This window comes from Anabrus simplex, chromosome 4, assembly GCF_040414725.1.
Source record: "Anabrus simplex isolate iqAnaSimp1 chromosome 4, ASM4041472v1, whole genome shotgun sequence".
NCBI lineage: Eukaryota > Metazoa > Arthropoda > Insecta > Orthoptera > Tettigoniidae > Anabrus > Anabrus simplex.
In genome coordinates this window covers 246,129,431-246,146,552 of record NC_090268.1, presented here as the reverse complement: position 1 = coordinate 246,146,552, position 17,122 = coordinate 246,129,431, and the positions used below count along the sequence as shown (strand labels likewise).

General features: G+C 38.6%; 1 protein-coding gene across 4 annotated transcripts in view; it reads left to right on the top strand.

The window, feature by feature from the left end:
- Window positions 1–17,122, top strand: part of mxt (Eukaryotic translation initiation factor mextil) — a 425,214-nt gene that overhangs the window by 224,116 nt on the left and 183,976 nt on the right. The window lies entirely within an intron of this gene.

Below are 17,122 nucleotides of genomic sequence, written 5' to 3'. Positions count from 1 at the left end.
ACAGGAGTGGAGACAGAATACAGCCTTGCCTCACTCCTTGCTTTATTTCAATAGCACAAGTGTTTGTGCTGTCAACCTTAACTGATGCAGTCTGATTTAAATACAGGTTGGCAATAATTTGGATATCTCTACAATTCACGCCCAAATCATGTACGATATGCAGCAATGTTTCATGTTTCATATGGTTTCATATACATCCACAGACATATCTATGCATCTTTGTACCAAAACCCGCATGCCCAGAAATGCCCCTCTGGTGCCGAATCCATTATGGAAACCAAACTGGGTGCTACCTATGTAGGATTCACATTTGCTGTACTGTGTATTCTTGCATGTGTTAGTTTTATGAAGATTTTGAGAACATGGCTCATTAGGCTTATGATTCTGTAATTTCCAACACAACACTTGAATTATGAACAAGGCTGTGTGTGTGCCCAGACTGCTGCAGAATTCAAATTGAAATTTATCCACATTGTCTTCACTTTTCCGATATATTTGACTGTGAATAATTTTGAGAAATATTTTCAAGGTGTGACTCGCAAGGCAGAATGTTGTAAAGTCACTGTATTATTTGGAATTCACTTTCTTTGGAAAAGTAACGAATGTAGATTTCAGCCAGTCTTTAGGGACATCACCTGTATCCTACATACATTCCTGTTATACAACTCTGTTCTTTTACAAATTCCTCCTCCATGATCTTCAAAATTTCCACAGGGATGTCATCCAGCTCTGTAGCTTTTCCACTGTTCTTCCTCATCCACCCTACAGCCCGGAAGAAAATCACCATTACATTCCACATCGTGCCATCATAGAGCACCTAAGTACAACAACATGTTGTTTTAGACGCTTCAGCCAAGACCAACTACAGCGCAAGTCTCAACACTATCCTTCTCGTAGGGCCAACTATTCAAGAAGATCTATTCTCTATGATCATCCAATTTTGAACTTCACAAATAGCATTGACAGTGGACATAGAAAAAAATGTATCGTCAGGTGAACATCAACACTAAGAATTACAACTTACAATGTATACTCTGGAGACAAAGGCCAGAAGAACCAATTAAAACATATGCTCTCATAACTGCAATCTATGGAATAGCATCTTCAGCATAAGATGCACGAAGAAACTCGCCGAAGAAGGAGGTACCGATTTTTGCTTATGCAGCAAAGGTCAAAAATCAAGACCTGTACGTAGACGACTGTATATCCAGTGCCGATGAATTACAGGAAGCAATCAAAATTTGTGGAGAACCACAAATCCTTCTCAGTTGTGGAGGTTTCAACCTAAGGAAATGGAGCTCTAACTGCCCAGATTTGTTGAATTCAATTCTAGCTCACCACAGCGAGACATAACCAAATAAACTCATAGATGATGACGGTAATGATGTATTAACACATTGACAACCAGCCCCGGAGATCTTCATAGTAGTGCTATCAGCGTTTGTTGACGGGCCTCGGAGATCTCTGTTTTTATTCACGGTCGTTGTTTGTAGCTTGTTGTGCTATCTGTTGGCTATAACTTTATTTTCAATCATGTCGTGGAGTAGAGGGATGGAAGATTTTAGTGTCGATATAATATTTTTTAATTGTACAGTCTTTGTAGCTATGGAAACTTAGTATATACAGTCATGGGTGTTTTTACGTGCCAAGAATCATTGTACAAAATGGTGCACCTACGGCAGCGTACCCTATGTGACGACGAAGTATTTCAACATTTATATGCAGATTCATTGTCCGATGTGTCACATGGGTGATGAGCCCTGAGAATTATCATAGTTTCTCAGCTGACGATGGGTGACAGCAGACAGTAGGTGTTGGGCTACGAGAATTCTCGCTTTTATACACCTCGTATTTCTATGATTACTAATGAAATAGGGGGCAAGATTGCTAGTTCCAAATGATGTAGTCATGGAATATAAATTATTGTTGCATCTTTCTTTAAACCTTCATGTATTTAACAAAATAATGTCGGATATGTAGAGCTATTCCCTTGGAGCTCTGGTGCGGAGTCAATGTGGCGTGGCATATTCAGTTCCCGACGGCTACTGATAATTGTGATTAATTATGTACAGACCGGTTATAATAAGTACAGAGTGACAGTGAATTAGATATTTCTAATGATAATGGCTAACACTAAACAGGGAGTAACTGTAAAGAGATATCCTTATATACTTTGGCTAACACTAAACAGGGAGTAACTGTAAAGAGATATCCTTATATACTTCAACACAATAAGTACATGAAAAGCACAAACAGGGCATTCATACTACACATTGCTTGGAAAGACTATTAAATGGAGCCACAAATGGTACTACTTTGGAAGGTATCACACTACAGACTACTAAGCAACGTTGTGAGTACATGCTCCAAGTTTGAGGTAAATATCTTGAATAATTTTCGAGTTACAGTAGTTTGAGTGCAGCAGTGTAATTTCTTTCTTGGAGGTTTGAACTATCCAGTCTACATGGGGTAGCAGCCTCCGTTTGGGGTCGTCGTCAGTGTGTTAAAAACATTAGGGCTCATCTGGACACCAGCTCAGGATCAATTTCAAGTCATATGTAACCTAAGAAAAGAACATGAACAACATACAGCCACATCAAAACACATAGTTCTGTCCTTAATTTCATCCATCTTCTATCCATTAGGACTTCTAGCTCCAGTTGTTATACTATGTAAGATATTCATGCAATGTCTATGGCAATCAAGTCACTCATGGATCGATCCATAGGACACAGACCTCATCACTCAATGGCAGGCTCTGCGTTTTCAACTTCTTTCTCTGTAAATAAAATTAGTAATACCAATATAAATGGTCCGTTATTGGACATTATAAATTTTCCAGCTAACTCATTCTTGGTTGCCAGCGTTTCGCCCTTGTGTGCTAGGGTGGGCTCATCAGTTGGTACCTAGCACACCTACCAATACGCTGGCTAGTGCATACCGTGGAGGCCACTGCGTAGGCTAACTGGAGCCACCGGCAGTGCCAATGCACTAAGAGACTTTGTCTCATTATCAAAAATTGATGCCTGCCTGGCCATCAGATGATATAGATGTTGATTCCCATAGGGAATCTGAAATATTTGTCCTGAATGAGTAAATTTATAATACCAATATAAATGGTCCATTATTGGACATTATAAATTTTCCAGCTAACTCATTCTTGGTTGCCAGCGTTTCGCCCTTGTGTGCTAGGGTGGGCTCATCAGTTGGTACCTAGCACACCTACCAATACGCTGGCTAGTGCATACCGTGGAGGCCACTGCGTAGGCTAACTGGAGCCACCGGCAGTGCCAATGCACTAAGAGACTTTGTCTCATTATCAAAAATTGATGCCTGCCTGGCCATCAGATGATATAGATGTTGATTCCCATAGGGAATCTGAAATATTTGTCCTGAATGAGTAAATTTATAATACCAATATAAATGGTCCGTTATTGGACATTATAAATTTTCCAGCTAACTCATTCTTGGTTGCCAGCGTTTCGCCCTTGTGTGCTAGGGTGGGCTCATCAGTTGGTACCTAGCACACCTACCAATACGCTGGCTAGTGCACTAGACAAAGTCTCTTAGTGCATTGGCACTGCCGGTGGCTCCAGTTAGCCTACGCAGTGGCCTCCACGGTATGCACTAGCCAGCGTATTGGTAGGTGTGCTAGGTACCAACTGATGAGCCCACCCTAGCACACAAGGGCGAAACGCTGGCAACCAAGAATGAGTTAGCTGGAAAATTTATAATGTCCAATAACGGACCATTTATATTGGTATTATAAATTTACTCATTCAGGACAAATATTTCAGATTCCCTATGGGAATCAACATCTATATCAATAAAATTAGTATACCGCGACGTGTTTTCCACAAAGATATACCATCGGACATCCAAATCCATGGCTTTTGTGATCCTTCTGAGAAGGCATGTGGTGCATGTGTATGTCAGATCTTGTAGCAATGAAGGTCGAGTAACAACAATGTTCCTCTGTGCTAAATCCAAGGTAGCACTGCTAAAACAAGTCTCTCTCGTGTTTGAACCTTAGTGGGGCCCTTTTCTTGACGAGATTATTCAAGAAAACATTTAGGGCTCTAAGTTTGAACTTGACAAAGAACCAGCTGTGGTCAGACTCCACATTAGTATTGTCATGGCTATCTTCCTGTCTTACCAAAAGGAAAACATTCGTCACCAACCGGGTTTCTGAAATTCAGGAAACTACACCGATTACCAAGTGGCGCAATGTGCCATCCAAGGACAATTCTGCTGACGTAGTTTCTAGAGGACTACAAATGAAAGTAATCATCAACAATTCCCTTTGGTGGCATGGTCCTAAATGGTTAAGTCAGGATACCTTGAGGTATTGTCACAATTTCACAAATTACAAAGAGTAGTTGCTTATTGTTTAAGATTTATCTCAAATTGTCATAAACAATCCACGGAGTGCAATTCAGGTCCACTAACCGTATTAGTTGAACTCTGCCCTCAAATGCTGCATTAAAATTATGCAAGAAGTTGGATATCCTCAGGAACTTGCATTGCTCAAGAAAATTATCAATATGAAGTTATCACTTCATATTAAGTCTTTAAACCCAATCATAGATCAAGAGGGTATTCTTCGTGTCGGCAGAAGATTGCATAATGCCCAAATTCGAGAAGGGTCAAAGTACCAGATCATTCTGCATCCAGATCATCATCTGACAAAGCTAATCATCATGGCTTCGACTACATCATGCAGGCACTCAGCTTTTAATCGCATCTCTGAGAGAAAAATTTTGGATCCCATCATCAAGACAAACCATAAACAAGCACATTCATGCATGTCTTATGTGTTGCAAGTTGAGTGCTGATACTGCCAACCAATTAATAGGAAATATCGTTAGTATGCGTGTAACCCCGACATGCCCATTCCTTAACACTGGAATAGACTACGCTGGCCAAATTTTCAAAAAAACTGGTGTAAGATCGAACAAAACTAGACTGAAGGCATATATTCAAATATTCCTTAGCGTAGCTACCTAGGTTGTCCACATAGAGGTAATGTCTGATCTCACCACAACTGCATTTCTCGCCGCTTTCCATCGATTTAGCTCTCGCTGAGGTCAACCTCTGAACATTTACAGCGGTAACGGCAAGAACTTCATCAGAGCAGCTAAAGAAATCAAGACCTTACTACAAGATAATGCTCAAAGAAACCAACTCTTGATTGCAACTGCTGCCATGGGATTGACATGGCATTTTATCCCTCAGATAATACTCCTGAACAAATATATTTTTTAAAACATCAATAGCATTAAAACTTGGGACTCCACTATCGGCAGCCCTGAAGATGGTTTTCCGTGGTTTCCCATTTTCACACAAGGCAAACCTTAATTAAGGCCACGGCCGCTTCCTTCCAACTCCTAGGCCTTTCCTATCCCATCGTCGCCATAAGACCTATCTGTGTCGGTGCGACGTAAAGCCCCTAGCAAAAAAAAAAAAAAAAAAAAAAACTTGGGACTACACACAGATTCGGTGGAATCTGGGAGACAGCTGTCAAGAGTGTGAAATAGTATCTCAGAAGAGCGATGGGTTCTCATTGCTTCGCTTACAAAGAAATGACCACAATTACAACACAAATTGAAGCTTGCCTAAACTCCCGTCCACTCACAAAGTTAAATTATCCTTTTGACTCATCTTACCTCACTCCGTCCCACTTCCTTATAGGAGAGCCAATTACTACACTCCCTGGTCAGGATTATACTTCTGCCATCACTACGTTGTCCAGATGGCAATATATTCAGCAGCCACTTAGAACTTCTGGAAGAGATAGTCAAAAGAATACCCCAGTAACTTGCAACAAAGGAATAAATGGGCAACAAAACATTCCAATCTTCAGCCTGGAGACCTAGTCATACTGAAAGAAGATAACATACCTCCTGTCTCGTATTTCCAGGATTTCGCGCGATAGTAGTTGCACAACCAGGGACCAAATAAAATAATTACAACAGAAAATTAAGGATACTTACCATAACAGTCCCAGTAGAAGTCATGATAAAATATTGAAGCAAACTAGGCCAGAGGTCAGGTGGATTAGTAAAATTAAATCAAATGTACTGACTGAAATAATTACATTATTCAAGACAAATACAAACTTTAATGAATCAGAAGGAAGTTAAATAACTCCAGACAATGATAAACTCCCAAATTAAAAGAGTAAAATGATTAAATCAAATTAAAATGATACATCAAACATTTAAGTTTCATTAAGATCAAACTAAACATTAATCTGCTTTCACAAGTCAGTACCCCTGAGTGGATAATATCTATTGAAAATAGAAATCAATAAATCAAGGAACGGAGTAAATAATAATTATAATTATTATAATCCATGATCTTAGAAAACCTTGCATTCCGAAGTAGAGCAGAAAAGTGTTTCATTATGACTACCTCCAAGTAACTGAAAGAGTAAGTAGGATAATGATATGTCACCAAGCATAAGTACCACGAGGAGCAAGTATAAGTAATGAATAACCATAATCTGAAAATCAAGGGGACAAACAAGTCAGATAATATTCCTGAACAAATATATTTTTTTAAACATCAATAGCATTAAAACTCGGGACTACACACAGATTCGGTCATACTAATTAGAACCAGCATCCATTACCAATAAAAAAAAAATCAAATCATATCCATCATCGAATGTCAAATGTCAAGCTCATAACAGAGCACACACCCACCAAACAGTTACGAAATGCAACCATAGCAGCATGATTGTGAGACCCAAGAAAAGGAAAATGGCTGCCCCCCCCCCCCAAAAAAAAAGGCGGAGTAGTTAGTCACAAGAAACAATTTTCAACTCGTGCATTTACCTTCATTCTTGGTGTAATGTAAGTAGTTAAAAATGATATTAAAGATCTAACGAGCTGTACCATCATTGACTTAAATCAACAGTATAGACTTTCTTAGATATCACAGTTAACGAGTCATACTTGTCATTACATCCTCATACAATATATATTTAAAACCACTTTGAAATTGTTATCAAACCAAAATTATTTCTGTAGCTACTACACGAAAGCCCCAAAATACACTGGTAATAAATTCACAACTTAAGTTTACCTAGATCACAATCTCATCCCTAACACAATGTCTCAATCTCCGAAATAAATAAATTTCACCAAACATAATTTAGATGTACGGATTCCAAACAACCCAGCAATAGTTCAATTTATAGCCAGTACTCACCACTTGATTTCAGCTTGGGACCAAGAAGGCCCAAATATGTTACTTAGAGTTTTGCAGAATATAATTATGAAAAATATCCAATAGGATGGTTGGCCTATCGCCACACGACAATTTCTTCAACCTGGGTCATACTCCATCATTCTGTCTCCTTCTTCTACTTAGAATTCAATTAAACACTCAGCAGCAACAGCAAGGATTGATGCTTCTTGTACAACGACCCCAGAATAACAACAGACAAACGATATATTGTCATTATGCGCACAGGTTGACAAAGACGAGTCAAGCAGTTCCGTGCATGATGCCAGATAGCATCACGGTACAGGCGGCCGAGCTTACTGAAGTCTAGCCCTCACGTCAATCATACGTACTACTAGGAGTGGATGTTATAATTTAAATAACATGCCAACAAGGCCAACGAAACACAATCTTGCAAAATAATACACCTATATAATTTTGCAATATGTTAGATAGCCAAGCACATAAATACTCCAAAATATGTCATAGCCTCATCCCACGAAAGATCAGCATGGGGTTGGGCGTAACAGCTCGAGAGCTAAGAGTAATCAACAGATCAACATGGGGTTGGGCGTAACAGCTCGAGAGCTGAGAGTAATCAACAGATCACGTGCCACATGAACTGTCTTCTTTTCCAGATTTAAATGTTATATAATATTCTTACTTGATGCTGGTAGGAATAACATATTTTGTTGTTTGACAAAGACATTCCAATGGCTATAGTAGGGCTGAGATGCCGACAGTTACCAAATTGACTGATTCTCCACTGAGTCCCTGGACTAGGATTCTGTATTACACAAGCACAATCTCCAACACTGGTACTACCTCTCAACACTGAAACAGTGAATTTTTAAAGGTGTAACACTCCAGTAGTTAATGTTTTATCCAGTAAATGTCATGCAAGATTTCAAGGTGACAGAATTATCTGAAAAATAGGGCTCAATAACTATATTTGAAAAACACCTAAAATTTAATTTATCAATACAGTTTTGGGGTTATCATAATAGAGAAAGGCAAATTTACCCTGTTTATAACAATGATTAATTAAATTACCCCCACATCAAAATAAAGGGAAAAACATTTAAGAGAAGGAGGGCAGAAGTAATTACAAGCTAGTCGGTCAGTGCGCAAACATCCATCAACAAGTCAATCATATTACTTCCTAATCACTTCATCATCAGGTATCAAATTTCACAGAAATCAACAACACACTGAAACAGAATAACGTATAAAACCAAACATAAACCAAATACAGGTCACAAATATGATCACTCAACACAACCAAATATTGACCTAGGGAAAATAATAGAAACCAGTATCCATTATATCAGCAGAAGAGAAGTAATCAAGGTTAGAATCAACAAAAAGACTCTTGAACATAAGAGTCACAGGCTACAAATCAGTGAGCTTATGATTATCACAACCCCTTAAATGCACAATCAAAATCATTTAATAAATTTTTAACTTAGTCTTGAGCACTGTCTAGTATACATGACCTCACGTAACCTAGCAACAAGAGTGAAGATCAAAAATAATCACACCAACAGAACAACAACACACCCAGTAACAAGGATTAAGAAAATAGCTAAACCCATGGCTTTAGGGTAACTTTGACAGAATCAGTGGGAGACCTCTAGATCTATCAGGTGTTGGGAGCACATTTAGTCTGTCATCAACAGCCTATCTGCCCTAAAAACACCAATCAAATAATAATTTGAGAATGTAAAACAATGAACTCACAGCACCACCATTAACACAAAGGGAAGTACGGAAAAGAAATCGTTTGGAGAAGAAACTCAGGAGGGTACTTAATTCTGAGGTCATATTACCAACCAACTTCACAGAAATACTTAAAATATTCATTCCACAATAGTACACCCAATTAAAATAAAGGTTATTAAATACCTCGAATTAGATGACCAACAGGAACATAATGAAGCAGTGACCCAACATCACACACAACCAGTTGTCCATAACGGACCTCGGCACAGCCCGGTCTAAAAATAAGTGTTATCCACAGATTCACCCTGTCGCACTCCAGCTAAACAGGTGCCTCCTCTTATCACACAGGAGACCAAGGTGAATAAAATATAAATGGCAGATAATGAGGTAGATTAATGGAAGACACTCGACAACATAAGGAAGAAGGAGGTGACTCCACTAACTAACCAAATACCAGGATGACTTCAGTACCGGCTGAAAATTGTTAAATAATCCCATACTTATCCAACAAAATCACAGAACGTTAAGATGTAAAATCAGCAATATCAACATATGTTTAAAAATTCCACTGTGAAAAAACACCATAGACTGGTTGGTTAACCTTAAATGAGCTTTACATTATCATAAATTAAATTAATGATGACATGAAGGCAATAGGTTATGCAGGTAAACACCCATTACATTCACTAAGACCATATTATTCTACATGAGTTGCAGATACATACTAAATTAATAATTGCCATTTCCACTAGGACACAAAGGTTCAATAATAAAGGTGCCTAACCACCCACCAGAGTGCCATAAAAACCAATTAACATCAACAAACCCAAATAACAACAACCTTAGAATACCACAGAACATGTGTTAGCCCACAAGGGGATAAAAGGATCTTTTCTATCCTCAACAGCATGCCTTTAATCAACCTGAATCAAACCCACGGTACTGGATTTTACCATAAACAAACACAGCATCAGCAAACCAACCATTAAGGTAAAAGAAGATAAAGTTCTCAGGTTACGAATCGTATCTCGCACTACATAATACCAACCAGTGGAAAAGGCTCACTTCTCACTCACCCATGCAATCCACAGCTCGTACAGAACAATATCATACACTAATTGTGTTCATAGTGTACACATAGTGTACTGGTACTGTTTCATGCCAGTAACTGTTTCTTCAAAATTATTATAACCTGATGGATAGGTATTATTTACAGTGGAACCTCGATTCTCCGTTTTTGGAGGGACCGCGGAAAAAAACGTACAACATGGGAAAACGGAAAATCCGGGAAGGAATGAACTATCAACAATTTGGCTAAATGTCACAAAAATGAAATATGTATTATTATAATCTCATAATCACTCCTAAATCAAACCAAACTACAGTCCCAATGGACCTTCCGCCTACCAAGCGACAGCTGCTCATCCTGAAAGCCTGCAGATTACGACATGAAACAAAAAATTCACACTAGAATCCAAAATAATCGTGCCTTTCTCTTCTTTCATGAAAACAGGGAACATCCAACAAACCAGTTAAGCACGACAAGCAAAAGAACACTGTCGTAACAACCAGAGCAGTGCTTTCAAAACAAATGTAGAAAAACAACCACATGTCAGTGGATCGAAACCACTCTCTGCTACCAAAACACTATCGCATATTTCCAGGATTTTCTGCAATAGTATTTGCACGACCAGGGACCAAATAAAAAATTTACAACAGAAAATTTAGGGTACTTACCATAACTGTACCAATAGAAGTCGCGATAAAATGTTGAAGCAAACTAGGCCAGAGGTCAGGTGGATTAGTAAAATTAAATCAAATGTACTGACTGAAATAATTTCACTATTCAAGACAAATACGAACTTTAATGAATAAGAAGGAAGTTAAATAACTCCAGACAATGATAAACCCTTAAAAAAAGAGTAAAATGATTAAATCAAATTAAAATGATACATTAAACATTTAAGTTTCATTAAGATCAAACTAAATATTAATCTGCTTTCACAAGTCAGTATCCCTGAGTGGATAATATCTATTGAAAATAGAAATTAATAAATTAAGGAACGGAGTAAACAATAATTATAATCCATGATCTTAGAAAACCTTGCATTTCGAAGTAGAGCAGAAAAGTGTTTCATTATGACTACCTCCAATGTAATTGAAAGAGTAAGTAGGGTAACGATATGTCACCAAGCATAAGTACCATGAGGAGCAAGCGTAAGTAATGAATAACCAAAATTAGAAAATCAAGGAGACAAACAAGTCAGATAATACTCCCGAACAAATGCAATTTTTTAAGACATCAATAGCATTAAAACTGGGGACTACACACAGATTCGGTCATACGAATTAGAACCAGCATCCATTACCAATAAAAAAAATCAAATCATATCCATCATCGAATGTCAAATGTCAAGCCCATAACAGAGCATACACCCACCAAACAGTTATGAAATGCAACCATAGCAACAAGGTCATATGACCCAAGAAAAAGAAAATGGCTGACCCCCCAAAAAGGCAGAGTTAGTCACAAGAAATAATTTTCAATTCATACATTTACCTTTGTTCTCAGTGTAATTTAAGTAGTTAAAAAATTATATTAAAGATCTAACAAGCTGTACCATCATTGACTTAAATCAACAGTATAGACAGTTAACGAGTTATACCTGTCATTACATCCTCATACAGTGTGTGTGTATATATATTTAAAACAATTTTGAAATTGTTATCAAACCATTATTATTTCTGTAGCTATTACACAAAAGCCCCAAAATATACTGGGAATAAGTTCACAACTTAAATTTACTGAGATCACAATCTCATTTTTCCCTTATACAATTTCTCAATCTCAAAATAAATAAATTTCACCAAACATAATTTAGATGTAACATTCCAAACAACCCAGCAATAGTTCAACAAGGACTGAATATGTTACTTACAGTTTTGCAGAATATAATTAAGAAAATAATCCAATAAGATATTCGGCCTATCGCCAGACGACGATTAACCTGGGTCATATTCCATCCTTCTGTCTCCTTCTTCTACTTAGATTTCAATTAAATGCTCAGCAGCAACAGCAAGGATTGATACTTCTTGTACAACGACCCCAGAATAACAGACAAATTGTCGTTTCACACAGGTTGATAAAGACGAGTCAAGCAGTTCCATGCATGCTGCCAGATAGCACCACAGTACAGGCAGGCGAGCTCACTGAGGTCTAGAGCTCCCGTCAATCATGCGTACTACTAGGAGTTCGCTGGATAATGTTATAATTTAAATAGCATGCCAACAAGGCCAACTAAACACAATCATGCATGATAATACACCTTGATACAATTTTGCAATATGCTAGATAACCAAACACATATACTCCAAAACACGTCATACTCCTATCATAGCGTATCGAAGAGGAAGTGCGGCATTTTTACGAGTTACCGTGGACCGCTGCACTGATGGCACTGCCATCCACAGTGATGACTGAGCGCGAGGATAACAGAGGCATTATTGGGACTAGTACTTCAAAATCTTAGAAACTCAAGCATGCAACTTACGTTTGAAAGTGATTTCATCTGCTGGACACTTTGGAATATTTCCTGAATGATTTTGCTGCCTTCGAAGTAACCAGCAACCTTCTTATCTCCTTTGTGCAGAAGAAGAATCGACATTTCAAGTAGTGAAATACGAGTTTTGGTAGCAAACACAGCACATGATCTTCACAGCACCCCAACTGCAATGAGTTCACTTTAATAACATCTAATTTATCCAAGCACTCGAAGAAAGTATCACCCTATAAACTATCCATACACGATAGCTTTTCCGCAACAACATTTTCCACTCGCAACAACACATTGTAAGTACTTTCTGACGCATCCGTGAGATATGTGGCTCTTTCCATTGAGCCGTAATCTTTAATTACTGTTAGGGAAGCAGGCACACTATCATTCGGTTTGCCGAAAAGGAAAGGACGACATAAATCATACTGAATCACTTTTGAAATATTCCTCACTATGTATCCAGTTAAATGATACACTAAGTACTCTTTGCTACAATTCTGCCCACTTAACTCAGGTAAACTGTTTTCCCAGTCTGGTATTTGAATGTCATTTTCGATGTTCACACATTTTTCCCTGATTTCATCTACAGCTTGTGTCTTCGCTGCACGATTTTTACTTTCAATTTCTCTTGCAAGAATGCGCATTTGATTAACAAGAGATGTCAATGGAAATTCAGCTCTGTACTCACAGTTTCCGCCAGAAGATAAGGCAAGTTTAGTCGGTACGTAAATAGACTTCAACGTGTGTAAATGTGGAAAGTCAATAGTGGACGGATGATCATCACAACTTAGTGACCGCAGGATACCGAAATGATGTTCTAGGGGATCTTGATTAAATTTTCCTGTCAAAACATAGCTATAATTGTGTTCCCACAAATATTCAGACACTTTTAAGGTACTTTCAACGGTAAATCTTAGACTCCAATGTCCTTTGTGAAGTGAATGAATTTTGAGTATCTCTAAGAACATTCTGCCATTTAATTAAAGTTTCATGTGCCTGTGATCCTTTATACAGTGCTTGAGTGGGAATAGAAGAATTTAATGCATCAATCAGACAGTTTAAATCTCTTGTGAAAATTTCCGTTTATTTACTGTCTTGTAAACCCTGTGTTTTAATACCCCGATAGAATGTTATACCATTAGGGACTGATCTACTGAATAATTGAAATGCCAGTCTTACATTCATTCGCTGAAACCAATTAGGATCCAAGTGGGCAGAGGTCAGTTTGTAGCAAACTTTCAATCCGGAAAATTCAGGAGACGAGTCATATTCGTAAACTTTCCTTTAGAATGAATAATCAACAATATTGCCATTATAATTAACCTGTCCTTTGTCATGAAAATGATTTCTTACACATTTAAATATTTGTGGCGCGTCTGAAAATGCCCATAATTTTATGTTTGAGTCAGCTGGGTTGGAAATATAACACTTCAGATTCTTTATGTTACCAGATGTTCCTAAGCATTTCCACAACTTTTTATTCGACTGGCTACCATCCGATGTGAAGCCAATGATTCGGACACCTACTTGCTCTAATTGTATGATGACTTGAATGAGAATATTTGCATTTCTATCACCAGGGGTGATGTTCCTGCTAGCATATATCGCTATGAGTTGTATCCAGTTATATAGAAAGGGAACAAACATAAAAACCAGAGCATGACTTGCCAACTGACCCTTGCTTTTATCTTCAGTAAATTTACCCATTCACTTGCAACGATTCCGAGTTAAAGCGAATTTCTTCTCGTAACTTCATCTCGTCAATTATCAACATCCCTAAGCGTTCATGTTCCTCCTTTCCATTTAAAAAATCTGCTATGGCAGCGGTAGCATGCTCATTTATGCCGTATGAACATTTTAGGCCCTTCACCAAATTTCTCAAGTGGGATTCAGAAGGCAAAGGCAGCAAGTCATGATTTAAACAGTGCCGATAACCCTTGAGAAACTTTATTTTTAAAAGAAGTGCATCAAGAAGAAATTCATCACTATATCTCATTCCTTTTTTACTTTTCGCTTGACATTTCTTTCTCTCTAAACAATCAATCAATACTGATCTGCATTTAGGGCAGTCGCCCAGGTGGCAGATTCCCTATCTGTTGCTTTCCTAGCCATTTCCGAAATGATTTCAAAGAAATTGGAAATTTATTGAATATCTCCCTTGCTTATTCCAATCCCTAACTCCCCTTCCTATAAATGAATATTTGCCCCAGTTTGTCCTCTTGAATTCCAACTTTATCTTCATATTGTGATCTTTCCTACTTTTATAAACGCCTTTCAAACTTATTCGTGTACTAATGTCATTCCACGCCATCTCTCCGCTGACAGCTCGGAACATACCACTTAGTCGAGCAGCTCTTCTTCTTTCTCTCAATTCTTCCCAACCCAAACATTGCAACATTTTTGTAACGCTACTCTTTTGTCGGAAATCACTCAGAACAAATCGAGCTGCTTTTCTTTGGATTTTGTCCAGTTCTTGAATCAGGTAATCCTGGTGAGGGTCCCATACACTGGAACCATACTCTAGTTGGGGTCTTACCAGAGACTTATATGCCCTCTCCTTTACATCCTTACTACAACCCCTAAACACCCTCATAACATTGTATCGACTATAATTTTCTGTTTTTTTTTTCTGAGAGAACCGAATTGTTTTGACTGAGTGAAATTTCTCTTTGATTTTATATCAGAAATGTCTTTTTCAAGCAAATGTATCTTAGCTTCAGTGACATTGAGTTGATTTTGCGTTCTAATGAAATTTCGTTTCTGATTCTTCAATCTCCTCTTTAATAGCACATTGCGCGGCCACTAGAGCTATGAATGAAATCAGGAACATCACACAACTATCTATTAGCACAGCTATGGAGCTGTTTAGGTTAAAGATACTACCTGTTCTGACGTATGGCCTAGAATTATTGGAAGAATACCTCACGTACAGACAGCTGGAAGAATTGGAGCGAGTAAAGGCTAGATACCTGAAGAGAATTTTAGGAGTCCCGCAGAATGCAAGATCGAGGCTAGTGTATGAGCTTACCAGGGAGACATTCCTAATAGAGGATCTGAGATGCGAGCTCATACTTCCAGCTAGTACCAGCTTCAAACAGCTTATACAAGATCTGCATGAGAAGAAAAACAACATACCGGAGGACTTCTATGCAATATCTGCTATGCAAGGCAGGACCTGGATGGAAGCTAATCATGATATGCGACATGTGACGACGAGGTTGGCGATCCATGGTTTCCACCACAAGGTGTGCTGTAACAAATTATTTCACGAACCAAATAACGAATGTGTGTGTGAGTTGTGCTTGGAATTTTGTGATAGATACCATATTGTAAAATGCAGGAATAGACAGAAATCCATCGTAGCTTATAGCAAAGAAAAGTAATGTGTATGTAATGTAAATGTAATGTAATGGTATTCTGCACGGCATGTGCGCGTTTCCAATAATAATAATAATAGCATAATTGTTTTCCTAGCATCTGCGACATTAGAGCTATCTTCAACTGCTGAGCATACAGGTTGATCACTATCACTGATATTTACGATCTGTTCAGGGCTTTTATTAGAGAAATCTCTTTGTGTGGATTGCCTATTCGTGAGTTGCGTTTCTTAACTGCCGTAGAAATATACTTGGTTAGATTAGGAAATATGCGAGGAAATGCTCCTGGTTTTAATTTCCAGCGCTGTCTTGGTATCTTTACTCTTTCACCATTCACCGTAAACGAGTATACTTTTACTAGAAAGTCATCGCAAAAATGAATGTTGGAGACGAAACAGTTATGAGTTAATTTTCGGTCTTTTCTATGGATAGCCTTCTCCCATTTCAGTAAAACACCACTCTCTTTAGGGAACCTAGAGAAATGCCTACGTAAAGACGATCGGTCATATCCAGATCTGCAACCGGATACAAAACACGAGGGCATGACATGGTAGTTTTGTCCCGCGCTGATATACGTTGCCTTATAGCATAATAGCGACAAAGACCGAGGTATTTAAAACATAACACTTCTCACACCACTCAGTCATGAATACACTAATACTGCAAACTGTCGAAACTTCTCTGACAGCGACAATAATGAGGAATAAAAATTACTACATCTGAAGGCGAGTATAACACGGGCTAATGGCCAAGGGTCTCTGTTGACATCGCAGTCGCCTGTGCTACCACCAAAGGGGTGTCCCACCATCCTCTTGAGCTCTCTTACGGGCGAACGGAGAAGATGTCACACTTCCTCTTCGATGTGCTATGCTCCAATGCAGTGGAAGATGGCTGTAATCAAGAATGAAATTCATCGATGGCGATTATTCGTGACAAGAATTGATCGCCGTCCTGTTGCCAGCGTGCAAGGTGGTCAGAGGATATTGCATACCGCACCCACCTTTAAACTTCCGTCAGTGCATGCGATACCCACTGCAATGCGATTTTGCGCTGTTGCAGCTCACTATGCAATATCCTGTGGACGGTGCGTATCTCGATGCCACTTGCCTTCTCTAATTCCAGTAGGGTCCATCGTCTGTCTTCATCCAGGAGCTGCTTGGTGATGGCTCGTGCCACGTCGGTTCGCACACTGACAGGTCGTCCCGAATGTTGCTCATCACTGGTTGACACACGTCCTTG